The sequence below is a fragment of the Pteropus medius genome, unplaced genomic scaffold (genome assembly GCF_902729225.1).
Source record: "Pteropus medius unplaced genomic scaffold, Ma_sr-lr_union100, whole genome shotgun sequence".
NCBI lineage: Eukaryota > Metazoa > Chordata > Mammalia > Chiroptera > Pteropodidae > Pteropus > Pteropus medius.
The window spans coordinates 21,334,553-21,358,052 of record NW_024342471.1 but is presented as its reverse complement, the minus strand read 5'-3'; the positions used below and the strand labels follow the sequence as shown (position 1 = coordinate 21,358,052).

General features: G+C 44.6%; 1 protein-coding gene across 5 annotated transcripts in view; it reads right to left on the bottom strand.

The window, feature by feature from the left end:
• TSHZ2 (teashirt zinc finger homeobox 2) overlaps positions 1 to 23,500 on the bottom strand; it is a 406,844-nt gene that overhangs the window by 166,587 nt on the left and 216,757 nt on the right. The gene's annotated exons all lie outside the window — the stretch shown is intronic.

Below are 23,500 nucleotides of genomic sequence, written 5' to 3'. Positions count from 1 at the left end.
AGTCCCATTAAAGACGCATCTCCACAGAGAAGGATGTTGGCTCATAGGAAAACTAAGACGTGACCCCTGGCATCTCCATGGTAGGTTTACCAAGACATTTGGCTATACTGACATACCATCATCCTAATAAATCGTTTTTGAGTGCTCAAAAGTAATTTGGACGGATAGCCATTACATTGGTGATAGCCAGTGTCTTTTTGTTACAAGATTTTTATTTGTAGAGAGTCACACAGCGGGGAGAGAGATTATGGAGTATTGAATAAGCCCTTCCATTGATAGCCAAAAAAATTATGTAAGCTCAGCAAACATAATGATTTAAAAATAACAGCAAATGGCACTAGAATGGGAGATTTGGGGACTATCCTATTATTCTCAAACAGGTTTCTGAAGACCTTTTTCAGACAAGGCTGAAAATTCCCTCTAGATCTTGTGCCTGTAATTTCAAATGCACTTTGATTTGTGGGGACCCGTCATGAGATGCCAATTATACGTTTGATTTGTAGATGCAAAATGCTATTGGGGATGCATGCTTTCCCTTCTCTGAAAGGATTTAGGACCAGTAATTGCACAGGGAAAATGAAGGAACGAGAGAGCGGATGCAAAGGGAATTAACGGGCAAATATCCATCAATGGAGATGAGGAATGGGACTATTTACGCCTATGTGCTCGTTTTCTTCACCTGGCCTTTTCAGAGCCACGTGGATAAAATGCAACCAAAGAAACACCAAAGCAAGGGAGATTCAGCCTTAGATTTGCCAGGCCGGCACGATCGCATGCGATATTTTTCTTATGAGTGTCCACCTGTCCTCTCAGTGTAGGTAGGTACTTGGGAGAGACTCTAAAGTGCTGTTATTTCCATTCATCGGAACGGAAAGGGGTGATTATGCCTTGGAGGTCTGTCTCGCAAGGCAGGTGGTGACGTAGGGGAGAAGGGGGTTTGTTAGAAGAAAAGCGGCTGGCACCCCAAACCGGAAACTCCAAAGGCCCCAGCTACTGAGCCATTGTCCTCTCTTAAGAACTGTGCTAACCCCCGCAAATGCAGTCTTTCATTTTATCTAATATCTACATGAAGCAGAAACTGCTATTATTTTCATTCCACAGGTGGGGAAACTGAGGCTTCGAGGTTAAGAAACTTGCCCGAGGCCACACAACTAGTATCACGGAGTCGTTGATGAGAACATCCACGGTCTTAATCACTGGGCTCTACTCTCTATTACCAACCCAATGAATAAGAAAGCAAGAAAATGTTGCAGAGACTCAGAGGTTAAAGGTTAATCAGAGGAATTTCACTGGAATGTCACTAAATGGATAACTACCTCGAGGAAAGAACTGTGGGAATGCTGGGTAGAAGAACCGCTGATTTTAAGGGCATGGTGCCATAAAACAAGATGAAATGTAAAAATTCTGTCTAAAAACCAATTCTATGGTTGCGTTCATTATGTTATTGCTATTGGTGTAGTGCTTTTGCTTTCCCAGCGAGCTGACAAGTGGATTTTTCATTAAACTGGTGTGCTGGTCTCTAGTTCCATAAATTGATTTGAAGAAACAAAAGCTACTCGATCTAGTCAAACAACCATTAATACGTGGTCACTACTCGCAAGAAAACCCTTCGTTTAAAATAACCGAGTGACTGAATTAGACCACCCCTGCCATCTTCGCCACATTTTCTTTTTCCCGGACTAATTTCTATGTTTGCAAAAAGAGTCATACAATTAAGTTCAAGAACGTCTGTTACAAAATTAATGAACGAAGCGCTATCGAGCCAACCAAAATACTTTCAAAGAATCAGGCAAATTTCATCAAACAAACAGAGTCACTTTTGAGAATTAAAGGGACTTTATCACTCATGCACTGGGACAACATGCATTAGCCGGGACTACTGTCCCAGGCTAACCGAGATACGGTCACCCCAAATATGGGGAATTTAATCACAGCAACAAAGAAAACTGCCTGTGCGTGTGCACATATGCGCGTGCACACACGCACACAGACGTGAACACATCTGGGGGAATAAAAGAGCACTTTCTGTCATCGCAATCGGTTAAGGGTGTTGCCACGTTTTCTCGTCTTGGTATTTTCAGTGCCTAGCACAGGGCACTTAGTAGGACGCCTGGAAGTGATTCATGTTATTTTGTATATGTGTTGAGGAAAGATACAGGCGTGCAGGTGTACACACGCGCGCGCGCACACACACACACACACACACACGTGCATGCACACCACCTGCGATGCACACTAAAACTACTGCCACCGGCCAATAAGGTCATTTTACATGGGGAAAAAAGAGTGGTTTTTTCCCTTTTCATGCTGACGCGTTTGGAAGCAGAGCTCTTTCCGGACCAGCTCGGCTCCGCAATCTACTTTGTCCTTCTAAATGGATTCCCCAGAAGAAAAGTCGGAGACAGCGAATGCCTCCCCCACAATACAGATAAAATTTTCTGCTTAATTAGGCATTGACATGTTTACTATAACCTTTACAGAAGAGTTTCTCGTGCTGAGAGACCCTTTTTGTCTGTTTTCTTCTGCAGAACAGACTAAATCTCATGCATCCGATAAGGTAACGCATTGAAAAGGCTCATAAAAAAAAGTGCCAAAGCGTCCATCAAAGTCAGTGTATTTTAACAATGGCTGAGGGTTCCAAGGAGTTTTTTAAAAAAACACGTTTTAATATTATACATTTAAAACTGCTCACTTGACTTAAGTGATTTTTGTTTGCCACCGGCAGCCGAGGCGAGAGAGCGAAGACAGCCAGGATGGGGAGGATGTGGGTATATAATGAGTATCTGTCTCTCTCTCTATCGATGATGTGTTTAATAAGATTGCTTCATGTGTAAATCTTGGTAAAGTGGATGAGTGGCAAGTTTATTCTTATGAATACTTATTTAGCAAAAGAAGATGATGGCAAATTACGCCAAGACACAATAAGAAAAGACTGTTCCCCATAGAACCTCCCTATTGATTCCGGGTTAAAGATCAAATGTGTCCCTTTCCAACCTGAATGTCTCGTTTTGTCCCTGACCACTGCCTGGCTCTAGCCACACGGAGCTTCTCCATTCCTAGGGCGGCGAAGTCATGAGCCAACCTTGTCAGTTCTGTGTCTAAGTGACTGCCTCAGGGGACCGATTCTCTTCTATTCCAGGGCCACCGCTCTTCCTGGGTGACCAATGGCTCCAGCCTGGTTTTCAAAGAGCTGCTAGACTAAGGCGTTGGGTGGGGACATGGCTCTGTTTTAATTGCTGCTGTCTTCTCGCTGCATTTATAATAAAATTCAAACCCTTAGCACGGACAGGAGCTGGCAGGATCTGTCCTCTGCCTATCTGCTTTGTCACACTCACCCAGCTCTCCCTGCCAAAGGCACGACAGCCGACCTTTGCTCCTTGCACCTGACAATCCTTTACTGGACTGTGGCTCCTTGCAGTTGCAGATTTCCCTGCCTAGAAACTTCTTCCTTTGGACCCTCCCGGAGTCGACTCTTTTTCATTCTTCGGGTTTCGCCTCAAGTGGCTCCTTCTCGGAGGTCTGCCGTGACCAGTCCGCCCTTCTCTGTGCAACCGTAGATCGCATCAGCTTTTTACCGAAATCCCTCTCGCACTTGCTGTGCTCTGAAATCTTGTTTTTGATCGACTCTCTCCCAACTCAGTTATAAACACAAATCGTCTGTCCCCACGGAGACAGAGACCTTGCCTCTCCCAGCGCGCAGCACGTATCCTGGCACAGAGCGACGTCCACACGTTATCTGAGTGAACAGATCATGCGACGAAACGGGAGTGATCCAGTCGCGAACTCTGTCTCCGCTGCTCAGCCGTGTGATTGGCACCTGTGATGGGTAAAGCCCCTCGTCTCCGACGTAGATCAGGTGTGAATGACAACCATCCTGAGTAACTTTTCTCAATGATAAAACCAGAACAACTCTGTGCAAACTCAGCCAGAAATCCCTGAGCTGTGCATTTATACATTTACCTATGAAGACTGCAAAGCGTCAGAAAATACTCTTAATGTGAGTAGACTTTGATTCGAAAAAAGATTCACACATGGGAACTTTGAGAGCCTGGGCTAATTTTGTCTTGGATAATGTTCATTAGCTGTTCCAATACACGTTACACAAATATTAGGATGGTCTTCTCCTGGATTCTTGATTTAAAAAAGGAGAAATGTCATTGGAAAAATATATTACATATGCTGCAAATTTTTGCCCTAGTACAAATGAGTAAAATTCAGAAATAAATCCTTAAATTTTAGAAATTTCCTTTTATATCAAAGATTAAGAAAAGGAGAAACATTTTTTTTTTTAAAAAAATTACCACCTCAATTGTTCCAAAAATGTCTAGTCAGAATGATTTAAATGAAATTGTGCAAAATAATTCACGGGTGGCATGATGCTAGATATCAGATTTTTGCTAGGCGTACATTTTTGTAGTTGCCTTGAAAATCCACAATAAAGTATTTACAGTAAAAACATTGACAGTTTTTAAAGTGGCAGTAGACGCGGAACAATTATAATCTGAGAATATAAAATGTACAAAGGCTGATTTTCAGAAACTAAACCAGAATTCAACCAAGACTCAATTTAACATATCTGCTCGTGACAGAATCATTTTCACCAATCTACCCCACTAAATGACAGTTTAAAAATCACATGAAGATGCCGCAGTAAATGAGGGGATCGCAAAAACGTCTTGCCACGTACCCAGTAGGTACACTAAAGGATGACACGGAGGTGGGTCTCCCTGTCACGAGTCTCTAGTGTTTTGGTGACTGTGGTCTAGAACTCTGTTAATATGTATATTATTATTGGCACTAATTGGCACTCTCGTTGGCAGGCCAAGTAAAGAGTATTTAGTTCGAGGAGGCTGAGCTACATTTCAGTGGTGGTCAGACCCCGAGCGAGGGGCCCTCAGGGTCTGTGCTGAGGGGGTCCGTCAGCGTGTGTCTCAGGAGGTGATGGGCCAGAGGGCTGTGGGGATCCCGGACACCACTCCCGAGCACAGACTTCACTTTACGGAGAATCTGGGGACCATGAACCGAGGCTCGGCCTCCCTGCAGCCTGAGAACGTCGTCTGCCTTCGTGCACAGGGCTAAACAGGAGAAATTTTAACAGGAAAAACAAATTCACGGCACATGGATCTTTATACCTGCCACATCACATGTAATTCATTAACACAGGTGAGACGTGTACAGGTAGATTAAGCGAGAAGGGCTTGCTCCCCCCTCTAGCTGAATGTCGGAACCAAACAAATAAGAATTCTTTGTCTAATGGAATGTTGAGGACGCAGTGGCTGTAGGGACGGGAGGCTTTTCCCGAGCCCCTAAGTGCTCTGTGGAGATGGATGGAGAGCTTTCTGAAGGTCGTCAAACACAACGACATCCCTTTTATTATTTCCTGTGGACCATTCAGTTAATTGGAACGTTTTACATGGACGATGGATGCATAACAGGTGGGGTCTGTGTGAGACAAAAAGTCCATTTACTTAATGTGTTCTTGTTGCAGGCACTTTCCTGGGCCATTGGCACTGCAATTTGGACTATAAAGTTGTTTTCTAATCATGTTTTGTGACTTTTTCCATGTCTTGGTCATCAGCAAGAAAGGACTAAGCTAGTTTAAGTCAGGGGAAGTGAATACTCTGTCATCCCTTTATGGCCCACGTGTGTGTTCATTTAATCAGGGAATATTTATTATGCAGCGATCACAGGCAAGGTACTTTAGTCAAGTTTCACTGGGACTTCCTTCGCAGTGGTTCTCCAAAGGCCGAGGATGGTGGAGGGATGAGTGATGGAGAGAAGCTGGACACGGGCTTGGAAGCAAAGGTCACGAAAAGGTCATGCATTACTGGAGGAAGGCAGGTGACTTAAACGGGCAAAGCAAGCCAGGTGGGGGAAAGGTGAGGAAGGAAGTAGGGCTGGCGCTCAGCGAGAGCGACCCCAGGCACTGTGGGTAACAGGAAAGTTCATGCCACCTTGAAAGAGGGCGATTGCTACTCAGGGAGCAGCCACGAGGCCTGGGGTCATCGTCGGTCATTTTGTTTGGCCAAACGGTGCAGATGAAACCACATGTGTCTGGGACGTGTCTGTTTGCAAACCCTGAACCAAGGGAGCCGGGGGAAGCAGAGGGTTTGAAGACTAGGCATGCTTTTCTGGCACTTTCTCCTATCGGCTCTTCGATTCCTCATCTGTCAATCACAAATGGGAGTCATTATCTCGAGCCCGACTACCTCACAGGACAGGTTCTGTCAGAACAAAGGAGGAAATGAAGGAGACAGTCCACTGTCACCCTCACCACTCATAGGGTGGTCTTGGGACCAGCAGCTGCAGCATCACCTGAGACCCTTCAGAAACGCTGCCCCACCCCACGTCTATACATCCTACGGAATATTGATCATGCGGGGGATTCACATGATCAGGAGAGTTTGAGAAGCCCTGCTACAAAGTGCAAAACTGTAATTAGTACCGAGGCATCTGACCAATGTACTCTCTGCCCATGTTCATATGGGCATGTGGGCACCACCTTTGTGGAAAGGGAATGTGACTTTGAGAGTCCCCGCCCCTGTCCTCTCCAACCATCAGAAGACGAAATGCCTGTGGCTTAGACAATTGCTCCCAGTTTATACTGGAAAACACCAAGCAAGAGAGAAATAAAGGTCACGGATCCCAGGGCTGATCTGTTGGTGAGGAGATGGGCAGCCCTACTGGCCTTGGCATCAGGCCGGCCTCGGTTCAGACCTGCCAGTTACTGCTGAAGTGTGATTCTTGGAAAGTAACTGACATTTTCAGTGGCTCAGCTTCCTCATCTGTAAAGTGAGAATCATAATCGTAGTTACATGATAGCACAGTGAGAAGTATCGCATATGATAAAGTAGGTAAAATGCCAAGGCTCTGGAACTACCGCCCGAACCTCCCAAGCCTGCCCCAGCACGTCCTAAACACCACACGTCCTGACCTCCAACGTGAGCTCACACAAATCAGTTGACTCTGGCATTCTTTCTCATCCCTAAATCCTATTCCAAGCCAACAGCTTTTAGACGATATTTGCATTAGAGATGAACCAGCTTTGTATGTGTCACACATAAGAAGAGAGCTTCCTCCAGTTTGGGGTTTGTTACTTAATATCAAATCATTCATACAAGGAGCCAGTGGTGTGTGTGCTGGGAACTTCCGTGCAAATATCGAATAGCAAGTTATTAGGTCATTACCCATAATGATAATGTCTGCAATCTTCAAGAAATAAAGCAAGCTACCATCCGAGAGAAAAGACATTTGTTGGAAGCCTTGGGCGTTGCATTGAGAGAGATGAGTGATGCTCAAAGCAGAAGGTCTCCTAAAAAGATGCTTCATACTCCGCTACCTAGAATTTCAGTCTGGCATGTATTATTATTGGGCAATGTCCTGGTGACAGTATAAAAAAAGCAGAGTGAGAAAATATTCATGGAAAAGGCTGAGGAGAGGGCCGCTTTGTAAGCTTTCTGGTAGCTCCAGTTTCGAAATCATTATCTGGATATTATCCTCACAACGAGAGACGTAAATCAGGAGCAGAGATAAAACAATGTGAAACGAAACAGGGACAAAGAAACGACCCAGTAGGACTGAGACTTTCCAATTAAATCACGAGTTTCAGGCTTTGAGTTTTCAAGCAGTAGCGACTATTTTCAGCAGAATGTGCATACTGATTTTCTAAACATTTTCCCCAAATAGGGATATATAAACACACTCACACATACATAGTTCTTTCCAAGGCTGCAAAGTTTGGAGGGATTTCTTTTTTTTTTCTTTTTTTTTTTTTTCTTTTTTCTTTTGGCCAAGAACAGGGCCAGTGAATCACTGTCCAGAACAACTTTCAGAAAGTATATGAAGCCAATGAACCATCTGTATTTTTTCAGACATATATCCCCATTTTACTTGAAATAACATCATTAGCACAGCCATCCCACAGAGCTCAAAGGTGATCTTGTTTCCTTCTTGCCTGGCTTGAAGTCAAACATCTTTTCTTTTCTTTTTTTTTTTTCTTTTGGCAAAGGCTGCTTCTTTCTCTGAAATATTTCATGCAGATAATGGATAATGACCACTTCTCATTGCCTTTTCTCGAAAACGTCTAACTGCATTAGCCAAGAGCGGACAAATTTTAACCTGCTTCTTTTGCTAAGTTCATGGCTGTGACCACTTCCCATTAAGAAAGGAAGAAAAAAAAGACCCGTCCCCTCAGAGAAGCTAAATCGGCACTGTCAGAAGGCGATCTGGCCTTTGCTTCTGCGCCAAACCGTCTGTGCCGTCTCCGAATCACAGAAGTTCGAGGCAGGAAGACCTTTCGTGTCGTGGCCAGTTCCTCAGAAAGAGAAGGATTTCCTCGCCCCGCGATTCTTTCGTTCTCCGAGTGATGGCACAGATACTGACCTCCCAGCTCCCCCTCATGCTGGTTCTCCACCGACATCCTCCCTGTGACCAGTCTGGCTCTGAGGACCATGGTGTAGAGAATTCCTCCCACCCTTTCAATGTCTCCCACCCAGGAGTGGGGCTGGGTTTCCACCATGGTCAAATCTGAGGACCGTGGAGAACTGTGGGTTCAGGCTCTCTGATGGGCCTTCATCCGCTCATCAACACTTCAGTCAAGTGACCACTCAGCATTTCCTTGGCGCCTTCCGCCATCGGGAACTCCCAGCTTATTCACTATTTAGAAGAGAATACTCCCAGGTAACAGCAATGGAGAGCGAATGTACGCGTAAGAGCTGGTGGGCTCATTTCTTTGTTACGTATCACTTGACTTGATTCCCGTAACAGCGCTGTGTGGCTGTGTGTCTTTCAAATTCCATCTTTACATAAGATGATGGGATTGATTTGCGGAGAATGTTCATTACATCACCAGAGAAGCAGCCGAATGGGGACTTGAACTTGGGTCTGCTGCGCTCTAGAATCTATGCTGAATTCTTCTCTTTTCCTTACTCTATAGATCTGATTCACCGGTTGGAAATATCAATGCTATTTTAAAATACATCTGAACTCAGCACGCTGCCATCCATTTCCGCACCACCACCTTGGTCCAGGCTGCCATTATGTCTCCTCAGGTGGATGCTATGGCCTTCCCACTGGGAGCCAGTCGTGCTCTATTGACCTGAAATGCCTTGTCCGTTTTCTATCTCAGACGTACACACCATCGCTCTCCTCTTTGCGGAAGCCAGCATTCCAGTGCCTGCTGCCTGAACTCACCAAATTCTTTCCTTCTTTAAGAAAACCTCCTACATGGGAGGTTTCCCCTTTTTCCAAGGTCGAATTCTTTCTCGTCTCAAATGCCTGTCCTCGGAGGGGTCACCCCCCGATCACTGTAACTCCTGCTCACTCCCTCCAAATCCCCAACCGACAAACTTATTTATCAGCTTCCCTTTTTTCTCATATAGTCCTTATCCCAATTTGCAACTATGTTTTCCTCCTGGTTTGCTTGGTTGTTTGTCTTCCCAGTAGGAGACTAAGCTCCTCAGAGGCAAGTTGAATCTACCCGATTCACCACTACATCCAGTTGCTAACCAGGGCCCGACTTGTTCCGATATTTGTTGAATAATAGGAAGAAGTGAATGATTGCACCGATAAACAAATGAGTGAATGATTATATCAGAAAAGCATGGTTTTCTCTAGATGACGAACTTAGGTTTTAGTCATCGGTTCCAATCTACTGTCAAGCCATAGGAAATAACAAAAAAAGCCTCAACACCAGGATATTCCTTTGGACGGTTGAGGTGCCCACACAATCTGCCTGGGAGCAAAGGAAGCCAGGAGCAGATGGGATGTGGATTCGGGGGCACCGTAGGCACCCCGTCCTCCCCGAGCCTGGACTCTCTTACACTCTGCTCCTTCTTGCCCTCACACCCTACAATGTGACTTTTGTTCATGCAACACGAGGCAAACCCAGAACTCATCCTTTAAAAAATATAAAAACCTATTCTCTCATCTCGCCTGTGCGCTTCAGCGTGAATGAGTTCACTAGATCATTTCCTGGCCGCTGCTTTCTATAGAAGATCCTCGGCCCCAGGAGCTAACTGGGTCGCCCCCATACCCTAACCCGATGGCTCCCAGCTAGGAGTGAGTCTGCATCCTGGGGGAGATTCGGCAACTTCTGGAGACACCTTCGGTTGTTACAACTGGAGAAGTGTTGCTACTGGCAACGAGTGGGTAGAGATGCCAGGGATGCTGGTCAACATCCTCTAGTGCGCGGGATGGCCCCCTCCAACAGAGAGTTATTCACCCCCAAATGTCAGTCGTTGAGAAGTGCCGCAGGGTCAAGGTCCGCTGCAGTTTGGGGACGTGGAGCTGAGGCAGAGCGATGACACTCACCCTCTGGTTGTCGGTGAAGCAGGGGCTGCATGGGGGAGAAGGCCCTGTCATGAAAGGAACACTAGAAAGGAAGGCACGGGCACCCCGCCTCGCAGGGGTGATAGCCTGCACTCGACAAGCACGTGGTCTGGGGTGAGCCTGCCTGGGTTCACACCCCACCTCTGCCATGTCCTGCGGTGTCATCGTGAGCTAACGACCGCTGTGGGGCGCGGTCTCTTCCTCTGTAAAGTGGGGATGAGAACAGCACCTGCCTCAAAGATGACTGTGAGAGCCGAGATGACTGGGCAAAACTCGGAGCGCCTGGTAGTAATAAGCCCTTGATATATGTCCTCTCATTGTTCTTACAAGAACAAAGACCTAGCCATGAAGAGTGACACCATGGGGCTAGATGTCTCAGGATTTTCAGTATGTATTCTTTCAAGTGTTGTTGGGAAAAAAAAAAAAAAGAATCTACATCAGGGGCTCCTAGCATTATTCTCAATCAATTCCTTCTGGATTTATTTAAATCCCCTTATCAGATTGAGTGTTTTTATACTACGAGAAACCAACAAACAAAAAGTTCCTGATGAAAGGGATTAGCATTTCTAAATAACTCCGGTAACTCGTCAAATAAATCCTGACCTATTTCAGTTCTTAATTAACTAGGTTAGCTTTTAAATGAGGCAACTTATATAAAACAGTGAGTCTAATCTGAGGCCAAACCCACACCAGACAGTTGGATGAAGCAGTTCTTGGAAATGGCCCAAATTCTGGGAGATACAGAGAGGTCTTCGATCTTTTTGAATCGACAGTTTGAATAATCTAATGGAAAATTCTCCAGGGTTTTTGACCCTTTGATTTTAGGTTAGGGCAAGTTAAAGAATGATCTTTTCAAGACTTGTCATCTTTTCTCTGTCCCTACCTATAAAGGAGATGGCTAAAGAGGAAAAGGTCACTCTATCAGCAACCCTCCAAATAGTACCAAACTGGCTATTCTCCCAAGAGAGGATAGACTATCTGGTGATCTAATATTCTCCAATAGTGAGCACCCTTAGGCGGCTCACGATCCTTCCACTCTCTTGTCCTTGATATCCTTTCTGGCTGTTTCCTCTGTTTTACTCATTTTCCTCTGCTTTTAAAAGTCTTGTTAGTTCTCAACCAGCTCCCAAACCACTCTCATGAAAGCTGAATTCTCCTTAAAAAAAAAATTTATATATATATATATATATATATATATATATATATATATACTCAATTTTTTTAAAAAATTTCAATGTTCAGGATAATTGGTAAATTAACATGCTTTAGGGTATAAAATATATTTTCTTTCTGAAGAATGGAAAAAAAAAAACCCAGAGCTTCCTGACTTGGAGGAGAGTGGTTAGACATGGGTGTAATTAGACACAGATGTTACAGCACCTTCTTATACGTAGCCTCTAATATCGTTGGGTAATTTTTAGGAGATACAAAGGGACTTAAAAATTATACCTAAAGATAAAGTTCTGAAGAGGACATTGATAGCCTTTCCAGGTCTCGTTACTTATAAACATTTAAAAATGAAATTCGCTAATTCTTGGGCGATATTGAAAAGATCATTGGTGTCAGGATACGTCATAGTAGGCCATATATTTGCTTCTGAATCTATTGAGTGTGGGGGCACCATCCAGGTATGTGGGTGGACCCCGAATCGCCTAAGCCGATCACCTTGCAATAGTGGCTTACTTAGTGATGATTCAGGCCTAACCCAAGACACCAGGTAATTGTCATTGTTAATTTGATTCGATGGTTAAGAAAATAAAGGTCTCTCCGTTCCTTTTTTCCTCTTCTCTCACATGAATAGATCATCTCACGAACTACTGGGAGCCATGACACTAGCATGAGAGAAGGCAGCCTAAAGACTAAGCTAACACGCCCAAGAGCCCAGAGTCAAGAAAAATGCAACAAATCGAAGCCAGAACCTTGATCCAACTCCACCTGAAGGTTATTGTCTTTGTATTTTGAAATTTCATGAGCAAATAATTCCCTTTACTGCTTGAGATAGTTTTGGGTGAGTTACGTGCAACCGAGAGCTTCATGATGTGTCTGGGAAGTCTGTGTATATTGCATAGCTTTGTGTAGCTGCAACTTCACGCGTTAGATACATTCTTATCAATACTCCCACATTAGCCTTGCTATGTTCTTTGCCGAGACACATAGTTTTCTTCCTTGGTGTGTTCATTCTTTAGCTCCTAACAATTATAATGGAATAATGATATAATATTTTTTTGTTTGATAAAGTATAAGGTAATCATTTGCTATTCTGTCCAGTAATTACCCATAATTATTGGTAAGGTCAATAATCGTAAATTGTGGGATTGGCGTTCCTAGGCAAGCACCTAATTCATTGTTACGTACTGGATACTTTAAATTCTGAGGCCATCACATAGGCCATCTACTCCCTAAGGTTTCCGAGCACCCAGAACAGAGGCTCCCTTCCTCTGTGGTCCATAGGTCTTTACCCACGTCTGCAACAGGGTAAATCAAATTGTGATTCTTGAGCTCCCCTCCCAGATGATGAGCTCTTTAAGAGCAAGCAGGCTACTGGTGTTTATCCTCATATGCCCAGCGCTGGGAGTTTTGGGCACACGGTAAAGACCCCAGAAAGGCTCTTCTGTCTCCTCGCCTGCTTTGTATTCTACTACTTTTCCTAGGGTCTTATACATAGTCAGCACTTCAAAATCTTGCTTCAATAGAACAGCAGAAACGATGTTTAACCGAGGAGGGTCCCCCCGCCCCCGCCCCGTGCACACTGAATTAGAGACAGGCACGGCGGGCTCCCATCTCTCCTTCTGGTTGATGCTAAACATATTCTTTCTTGATGACTCAGCTAGGGGTGATTTTACCCCCCGGGGACATTTGGCAAAGTCTGGAAACATGTTGGTCGTCACAAGTCGGGGGCTGGGGTGGCTATGCTACTGGCATCTAGTGGGTAGAGGCCGGGGATGCTGCTAAATATCTTACAATGCACAGGGTGGCCCCATCTCAAAGAAGGACCTGGCCCAAACGTCAGTGGTGCCGAGGCTGAGAGACTGTGTTGCAAATCTTACTCTTGGATTTTAACCCGAGCCCCGTGAGTGCGGGAGCTCGTTTGACTCATTCACTACTTCGTCATCCTCGATGTCAGAACATCATCCGTTTCCCACTGGGGGCCATTTTGGTGGGAGTGTCCGGCCCTTGCAGATTGTTCCCTCTGCTTTTGCAGTTCAGGTGAGTTAATAATGAAAATCATCTTCTCTCTTCATATGAAAGTGGGTTGCATGGCTGAATTTAATTTTTAAGGCGTAGATCAGTTGGGGACAGATGTAAGAGGAACACCGTCAGGTCCAGGCTGTATAAATCTGCCCCCTTCCAGGAACATGGGCAAAGAGGCAGCAGGACAGAGATTCTGGTCTTTGTGAGATTAACATAATGAGACGCCAGTGCATCTGGGCTACTTTCTAGCAAGAACAGTCCAGATAACATGTGTGCATTTAAATATCTGATCTTTTGTTTGAAGAGCAAAGATGTAAAACAAAACATGAGAACGTTCGCCTTTCTTTTCTTTTTGGTGTTTTTTGTTTATTTGTTGTGAGTATGGGCATATGAACCCGGCTTGGCCAATCAGACTCTTGTTCCACGGAATTTGAATTCTGACCCCATGACTCCAGGATGGAGATGGTTGAGTGGAGAGGACCCGTCTTGGCAACAGCGTCATGAAGAGATCATCCTTGGGTCCTGCCCGCTTTATCCTCAGAGTCGCACTGGCTCCTTCTCTTTCGGCAAGGTACTTACTCCATACTCCTTGTGACAAATCCCTTGTTTTGACTCAGGTTAGCCAGAGGTAAGATTTGTTGCTTGCAAACAAAGCCCTCCCTGTCTAATAGATGGTGCTGGATACATACTTTGAATCAAGGAATGAAATTCTACCAACTCTAACAGAACGGCACCCTTGTATCTTAGAACGACACAAGCTTAAGCTCTTGGTGGCACTGCTTGGCCTTCGGTAGAGGGTAGTTGAATATTTCATAGACAAACGGGCAGGCCATAAAGAATTGCTAATAAGGGTGCCCTATTTCAAGACACCAAAAATTTCCCTCCAAAGCCAGAATGCCCTCCATCCATCCAGATGCACGCTTTTCCATGGAGCCTGGCTATACGTACGGGTCTGCCTTAAAAACGCTTCTTAGAAACATATCACCCTCCGATGACTTGAATGTACCCGTCTCGAGCGTGTTTCCAGCGCTCATAGTCTATTGTGTCACTCATCTGCATATTTAAGAGTCCCCACATGCTCGTTGAGACAATAGATGGGGCTGGTACAGTCTACTGGGTCAAAAATCTGCTTTAAATAGTCTATATACACAGTCGGTTGAGTAAATAACAGCATTTCAAAAAGCCCCTAAATATATAATAACATGATGAATCGCATCAGCTCCTAAAGATGCAGCCTCGCTACCGAGGATCGGGAAAATGATGTGCGCCTTAACAAGCCACTTACAAATGATCTCATCTTTCCCAGCTGTGGGAGCATTAGCTCTTCCTCGGCTATATTTTCCATATGTAGCGATACGGGACACACACACACACACACACACATACGCTCAATATCATCGTGGACAAATCAACTGGGTCTGAGCCAGTCACCCAGCTGTGGGGAGTCAACGCCAGAGAGAAAGCGTCTTCTCCCTTTGGTTTGGAGGGTCTGTCCATCACTCGGCTGTGTGTGACTCAGTGTTAACGCCGGGCTCCAAATGCACAAATACAGTTCTGCTGAAATCAATTAGAGGCATCGATTTGGAGGCCTCCATCTGACCTCATTTTGCTGTGAAGACGACGTATTCTAAACCACTTCATTACAACCCTGTTTGCTCATACACAGCTTCTACGCGTGCAATGTTCTAATAGCGGCCACTTAGAAAGTGTTTTCCTTGTGTTGTTTTCCTTTAGTCTCGTGACACCCCAATAAAGTGGGGGAAGGGGGGCGGCGGTGAGTTCCATTTTTGGGGACGGAGGAATCTCACTCAGGCTTTGAGAGGTTAAACAGCTCCTAAGGTCACACACCCAGATATTGGTAGGCTCCGGATTTGAATTGTGCTCACGAGGCCTCAGAATACACAGCTCTCGCCCACGTCCACACTCACGCCCACGTCCACTTTCATCTGTGCCCGGCTTTGTTCTGGAGTGCCTAGTGCAGGTGTGTTCTTGCTATCATGCGATCTATGTTCCTCGACCGATCTTGCATTTTGCAAAACCTTGCATTAAAAGTATAGCTCTTCCAGGAAAAATCGGATTAGGGTCGACCACTTCAAAACTAAGCAAATAGACAACCAGAGCATAACGGAACAGGAAGAAACGTAAGAAAAACACCGCATAGTTAGAACCACTTGTTACATTTTAATAAATAGAGGGATGCTACCGCAAAGAAAGGATTTTACTTTGTAGACAAAGGCATGATGGTAGTTGGGTATAAAGGAGTTTGAAGGAGTAGCGAAACTGTGGGGGTATAGACGGGTCCAATTTAAAGCGATAAGGGCGAGGTGACAGTAAGACTTCTAAGGCCCACTCCTGAGCCGAGAGGAAGGTCAAGAAGCCGATGGGCCTTCTGTGAGCTGACCGCATTCTCTGAGGCTTCTCACACCCAGCTGTGATGTTGAACTTCACCTTTGGCTGCTGTTACTTAGTGGCACTAAACGATACTGTGTTGGGGAAAAAATCACATGTGAATCAACGTGATGGCCTCGTTATATTCATATCATTGACTGATCTACCAATCAGGAATGAGCTGGTCTGCCTTACAGAAATATGAGTTGTAACAGAACAGATTTTATTTTATCTTTCATCTTTAAAGACCTTTCATGTTCAACTAACTCCGTTGCTAAAATCCTGGGCGCCTCACCAATAAAATCTTCACGTTGAACTAATTACTCAAGCAAACCAACTTAAAATAAAGATGGTAAATCTAAAAATCTTGCAGGCTACGGAATTTGCATCTTATGAAATCTCTTGTTCTTGGGAGACGTATGAACAAAGAGCCTCTCTCTCTCACTTCTTCAAGCGCCTACTGTGCACCTGATATAGTGCAAAATACTTGGCATGTGTTTTATTTTGAAAATAATTCTGCGAGGCAGGCATTTTAATCTCCACCCTAGAGGTGAGGAATTTGAAGCTAACAGAAGACATAGATGAAGTCCTCTGGGAGAAACTGTCAGAAGCAGGATGTGAAACCAAGCCCACGGACCGAGGCGCATGCATCTTCCACCTTAATATTCTGCACTGAGACGGTAAGTTACAAACCCCACTCCCAGTGGATCGGAAGAAAAAACTGGCTTCAGTCCCCTCTCCTCTCCTGCCACCCTGTCTCCTCCAGGAATTGATTCTCCCATCACTACGTACGGTCAATTGTTAACCTCCTTAGCAGGCAGAATGAGAGAGAGACCAGATCACGTCACTTCCCGGCTCAGATCCCCCTAGGGAAATTCATCTCACTCAACGGAAAAAGCCAACATTCTCGCCATGGCCCTCAGACCTTCCGAGGCCTGTGAGCTCTGACTCTCTCTCCCTGTTCTCTCCTGCTAGGTGTTCTGCTCCAGCCATCCTGGCTTCTTCGCGGCTCCTCAATCAAGCCAGGGCTGCTCCCAACTTAGGTCTTTGTGCGGCCGCCTGTGCCCTCTGCGCTTTTCCTCAGCCTCCTTCACGTCTTCGCTTAAATATCATTTCTATACGAGGCTTGCTCTGCTCGCTGGTCACTCCCCTCTCTCAAGACTCCCGATTCTTCTATCCTGTTCTGCTTTTTTCTTTCCCCAAAGCACTTGCCACCTTCTAACTTCGTGTAGAATCGACTTGACGGTGGCTGTCGCTGATATTGGCCTTTGTTAGTTTGTGAGCTCCACGGGGGGAGGGGTCTTCGGGTGGCTCTATGCTGCCGGGTAAGCACCTAGTAGGCACATAGTGGGTGTTCAAAAAATGTTCATTGAATACATCAATGGATATTTAAAGAATATTTAAAGAAAATTTAAAAAATATTGTACATTTTTTAATTCTATAAAGTGGACAAAACTTATCCGGTCACCAGAACCTTTCTGAGAGTGCTGTGGGTTTGTGCTGACATTCTGCTGATAAACAGTGGTTCCCAGAAATTACCTCTGCTTCCTAGACTTCCAACATTTGCTCAGGATGCTCAATCTTTCAAAAATCCAATCCGGTTTTATATCGAGGAGTACATTCAAGAGCAGGAACACAGAAATACCTACGGTAAAGTTAGAGACCCTTCTTAATTAGAAAAAACCAAAAACATTGAATGGTCCCATTCTCTCTTCTGGATCAGGCCTGTAAGCACACAGGCCCTGGGCTATAAATGATCCACAAGCAAAGTTATTGAATACATTTCCTAAAGTTACTCAAGCCGGGCATTTAAAAATTTCTTAATGGCTAAGAAGAAAATCCCAGAGCATGTTCTTTATTGCACCCTTCCACATCTCTGATCCCAAGAGGCTGCCACTCCTGGTTCTAGGACACAGAGCTGCTGTGGTGTGAACGCCTCTTTCCTTGTCAGCATTGAAACTATTTGGTAATGTCTGCGTTTACCCGGAAGAGTCTCTCTCCGACTGGAAGTTCCTCCTCTCTCTCTCTCTCTCTCTCTCTCTCTCTCTCTCTCTCTCTCTGTAGAGCGGCCAGAACTGCATCTGCCCTTGGAAATATGTAGGTCAGTTTATTGTTTGAGATGAGGAAGTCACAGCTCAAACACTTACTAACCATGTGTCCTCAGGCAAGTCACTCAAGTGTCTGAGTCTCAGTGTCCTCATCTGTAAAATGGAGATAATCATAGCACTGAGTCTGCATGGCTGCTGAGAGGAATTAGTGAGGAAACGCTATAGTTCTTTCTTTAATTAGTTTCCTGTCTCCTACTCAACTTTCCAGGTTTAGTGTAAAGATCCTAAGAGGATCTTCTCTGGCCCTCTGGGGAGGTAAGACTCCCTTCTTATCCAGTCTCATGGGATTTTTCTCTTGTGGTCCCCATCAAAACTGTGCTCAAACAAATATGATCGTTAAGTTCTGGATGCTGCCATTCAGACCCCACGAGGCTGGGACTTGGTGTTTCGTGCATGGCTGCATCTTCAGCAGGTTTTCAAAGGGCCTGGAACATAACATACGCACTTTCCAATAGCACTGCATTGACTCTCAAATCTTTTCTCTTTTAACATCTCAGAAATTAGGGTGCATGTTATAATCGATAGAGTCTTAGAATAGCTGCTGGGGGGCAGTCAGAAGCCTGTGTGGTTATAGGCCCAACCCAGATGAGAGAATGGAACCATTAAGTGTTTTTTTTTTGTTTTTTTGTTTTTTCTAATTAAGAAGCATCTCTAACTTTTCTGGAGTGCCTGAAACAATGTATTTTGCTTACCTTTTCCTTTTTACAGAAAGATAAGTGTTATATTACAAACGTCTTTTAAAAAATAAGTCTAAAAGAGTCAGTAAAGTATTAAATAGAAATTCTAAGTGATAGGAAGGAAGCAGTGTGCCATGGTTTAATTATGAGCATTTTTTTTCTTTTTTAGTGGTACAGAACATAAATCGTGCATTTCACTGAATGGCCTCTTAGATTAACGCAACCATCACTGAATGGCAAAACTGCTTTGCACAGTGCTTGGCACATGGAAACTGCTCAATAAAATATTGTGCTATTATTACGACTATGATCATGGTCATAATACAGAGTATCTGGCTAATTCAGTATGTAAAACAACATCAAGATTCTTACTTAACGGTGTGCAGTTCCCCGCTACATAGTTAGGCTTTTGCAGAAACATTCGGTAGTGAAGTGTTTTGATTAGGTGAAGTCGGTTTCCACTGGAAATGTGACCCTCATTGCAACACTGACTCTACCTTTCCCCCTGACAGTAAGCTGCCCCAAACCTCGACTTGGCAATCCAGGTGTGTCTGTGTCCCTAAGGCCTGCAAGGTGGTAGTCTCGATGCATGTCAGATGACTAAACTTAAAAAAAAAAAACCTATGAATTACTGAAGATGAGGGTCCGGAGGAAGAGAACAGGGTGAAAATACAGACTGTCTTCATTTTCTTGGGAGAAAGTCAGTGATATTGATCAGTATCAGCATGGACTCATTGATTATTTTTTGTTTGGTCTCCAGGACCAGCTCTCAGGGATTCACTACACACAATTAAAAAACTCATGTAAACATTCAACGGAACTTCCGGATTGTACCGATATTCGTGCCTTGGCGGAGAGATGAGCAGCAAACGGTACGTGTGTGTTTCTCTGCATCTTCCGGTAGAGGCTGGAGATGGCGGCGGTGAAGGAGGGTGCTACATGCAAGGTGGTCTTTCCCTCACAGGTTGGAAATTCTCTTAAACAAAGACCAAGGAAAGAGACTTATGCTAGGCAAAAGCGGGTGCTCAGGAAATGTGCTGAATGACTAAGGACAAGGGTCAAGATCATTGCCAAGATTAGGATTATCCTATTGGTGACCCCTTCTACCACGTAAGCTGCCTCTGCTTAGCTCTTGCCCCCCTCCCCCAATGCGTTAATATCTTCAAGGGCTGGGTCGAATGGCTTCCGGGGCCATCTCTTGGTGTCACCCCCTCAACATACTGGCGTTGACTTTGTAGATAATCTAAGGAGAACGGCTCTTCGGTAATCCAGTTCCTCTATTGCCAGCTGAAGTCAAATCACTTCCCTGCAGATTCCTTCTGAAGAGGTACATGGATTGATTTGCAAGTGCAGCTAGTTAGAAAGACAGCCAATGATTTGTATATGCGGGATGTCAAGATGCCTTATATGCTCCCTCCCGTCACGATATGAATGATACCCTCTCAACTGTTTATTCCGTTTGTTTTAGCCAAACATAAATAGACTGCAGACATGTCTGGGGCTGAAGGCACTTGCAGAAAATAAGCTTCTTCAACTCTAGATACACTGACAATGGAGACAAAGTGAAGTCGCTGCTGCTTTGACAAATACCCTCCTTCTTTCAAGAAAGCAAAGCAGACAGCAAGTCCGGCTTCTCCATGCCTGAAGGAGATGTGCGGCTAAGGACTTTTTAAAACCACTTTTTACTTTGAATCTCTATGGTTAATTTAATTTTAATCTCCATGACTGTTTGCAGGAACTTGAAAAAATTTTTTTTCTCCTCTTTTATTGATTTTGTTCTTTTTTCATTTAGCCAACATCGATTTCCCCCTCCCTTCAGCCTGTTTACAGAAGACAGGGCTCCGAGTCTCCATTCCGCAGAGTCCCCCGTGCACGCGGGCGCACCGTTCCCGTCCTCTGTGCCACCCACGGAGGAAACGGTCTTCTCTCAGCTTTGACCCTGGGATCCACTTGGGTCTGTGCCTTGTACCGACGCCGTCCCTACTCGGCAGCTGTTTTGCCGATGTGTGTGGACACTCGGGAGTGGGGAAAGGTCCGAGGGAAGGGGAGAGCGAAAAGAAGAAATAAAGCTACTCCTCCTCTAATAATAAATTGGGTATCCTACTTCGGGGGAAGCCATCCCATCGCGACTCTGAATTTTACGTACTGTTCATTTCTTTCCGCCATAGTGGTTACACTGGGTGTGAGGTTTGCCTGCATCCACTTTGAGCACGGCACGGGGAGGCACCATTAATAAATACACATGTGAAAGAAGTGAATGAATGGACTCTTAATTCTTTGAGGGTGGACACTGGGACAAGTGGGAGGAAGAAACCGAGAGAGACTGGGATTTCTTTCTTTCTTTTTTTTTTTTTTGCCTCTCTCTATTCTGTTGTTCCCATTTACTTCTTTTTGTTCTCGGCTGCCAGGCTGAAGGTGGGAAAGGGAATGCTGTTCCCAAGGAGGAAGGGCGACAGGGAAAGATGCCTGCAGCTCCCTAACTCAGTAACTAATTGTGTAATTTGAAAAGCTGAGGACCCACTGGGTGCACTGGGCAGCAGAGGGGATCTATGTGTTCTAACCTCGTCGAAATGAGACTTTGCAGGAGAGACCACGTTAAATTAATGAAATATAATCCAACCATTGATTAACTAGGCACATGATAAATTTTAAGCAAGGAGCCAAAGGCAAGGCCGTGCCACTGGAGTTTCTGTTCTCGAAGGGGTGCCGAGTGACCCAGGGCCACAGTGACTTCCTGGGCCAGCTGTGCCTCTGTGGGGTGGGACCCGGGGAAGGGAGACATGGACCGAAGTCACTTTGGGGATCGTTCGTTATGATTTACGGAGCTTTCGTAGACAAATGATGCTTCGCAAACCAACACCACTGCCTCAAGTACGGGTCAAAACTGTTCTAGAAAATCAACTGGAAAATGATCCTGTGAGATGCCCATCTGGAAAACTGCCCATTGCCATATTGGCTGTCAGACCGGAATTGCCAGCACCCTTTCTATTCCAGTGCAGGCAAGTGGCACGTCTTTAGAGCACTCGCCCCCAGTCAGGAGGAATGGGGGGCAATTCTGTCCCCCCATGGGATGTGCGGCAATGTCTGGAGACGTTTTAGTTGTCGCCACTGGCGAGGGGCTGCTACCGTCATCTGGGAGAGGCCAGAGACGCCACAAAACACCCCATGATGCACAGGCTGCCCCCGCGGCAAAGACACCGAGGCTGAAAAGGTCCACAGGCAAGAAACCCTGCTTGAGAGACACTTTTACTGCTCAAAAGATTATTACGTCACTTCAAAAAAAACACTAGACCTCGGCAGTTATAATTTACAACCTGACCAGAAAACACACGGATAAGTATGAGCTCTCGTCCCGAATGCTGTGAAGTTCAACGCACACAGCCTTAGCTGGGAGCAGCCAATCACAGATGATTTTTTCTCGTTCGTGGTGCCCTTTCACTGATGGTGGGAGAGAGTTTCTGAGTGGCCGACTTCCAGAGGCACCGAGTTCTGACTTAAACTTCGCAAAACCAGGTTTACTGGTTTACATTTTCCTCCCCTTCTCTCTCTCTCTCTCTCCCCACCCCTCTGTGAGTGGATAAGCCTGTGAGCACACTGTTGGGGGGAGGATCTACCTCTTATATAAAAACATCTGAAGTGATACAAGCAACCGATCAATGCAAAAGAAAAAAAAAAGAAAAAAAGAAAAAGAAAAAGATGCCATCATTTGGAATTACAAAGATCAGCAGTCGGCTAGGTACTTGGAACCATTTGATATGAACTTTTTTGTTTTTATAAAGTAAAGCATGGTAAGGCTTTGAAACTTCAGTTTGTTAAAAAAAAAAGAAAGAAAGAAAAAGGAAAGAAATGGAAGAAGGAAAGAAAAATGAAGAAAAAATACTGTAACAGCCTCACTCCCTTTGAAGTCACTACTGATATAGCTCTGAACAGATCCATTCAAGTTCAACTAACATCAGACAAATGTTTAGTGTATCAGAGGAAGCCACAAAAGCAAGGATTTCATCAATATTTCACGACAGCCTCAGGGAAACTGTAGATTGCAATGCTGTAGGGCAGCTAATGCAATTACACGCAAGGGTTTTGTACATTTAAAATAAGCAGCTACTAAAAAAAAATTACCCTTCAGTCTGATAGAAACTGTATAAAACTGCAGATAGAAAACAATTAAATTGTTCCCAACATTTATCCATGTCACTCTGATAGGTCATTTAATAACAGGTATTACTGTGTGTGTGTGTGTGTGTGTGTGTGTGTTTTCCACCCTCCCCTTAGTAAGGCAATAATAAAGATTAACATTTATGAAAAAGAAACATAAAATATAGCACAGGCGAATGAATAATTAAAGACAGTTTTGAAGAATGCTTGCCATTGTGCACCCACGATGTCTTTTCCACAGTCACAAATATGTTTATGTAAAATATAATTATAAATAGAGGCTGTAAGGGAGGCCCACTGACCTTTGTTTGTTTTGATGTTACAAAGTAACTTTGAAGTATTTTCTAGGAATTACCGCAGATCTCATACATATACTGTTATCTGGTGAGACTCAGGACACTGAGTGACTGGCTTTCTCTTTTGGAAGATTTATAGAGATAGACGTGGAGCTTGCAAAATTCTCTTCAATCCGCCAGTGTGAGATCAGCATTTTCTCCCCTAAAGTCCTTTGTCGGAGTAAAGAATTTCTGCATATGAAAGCAAATTGCATTTCCCGAAACTGAGATTTCTGTGACCACAAAACCTCACCTGGCTTTTCTGTCCCTTAGAGCTTCACCTCCCTAAACAATGACACTGCTATTTATTTACATG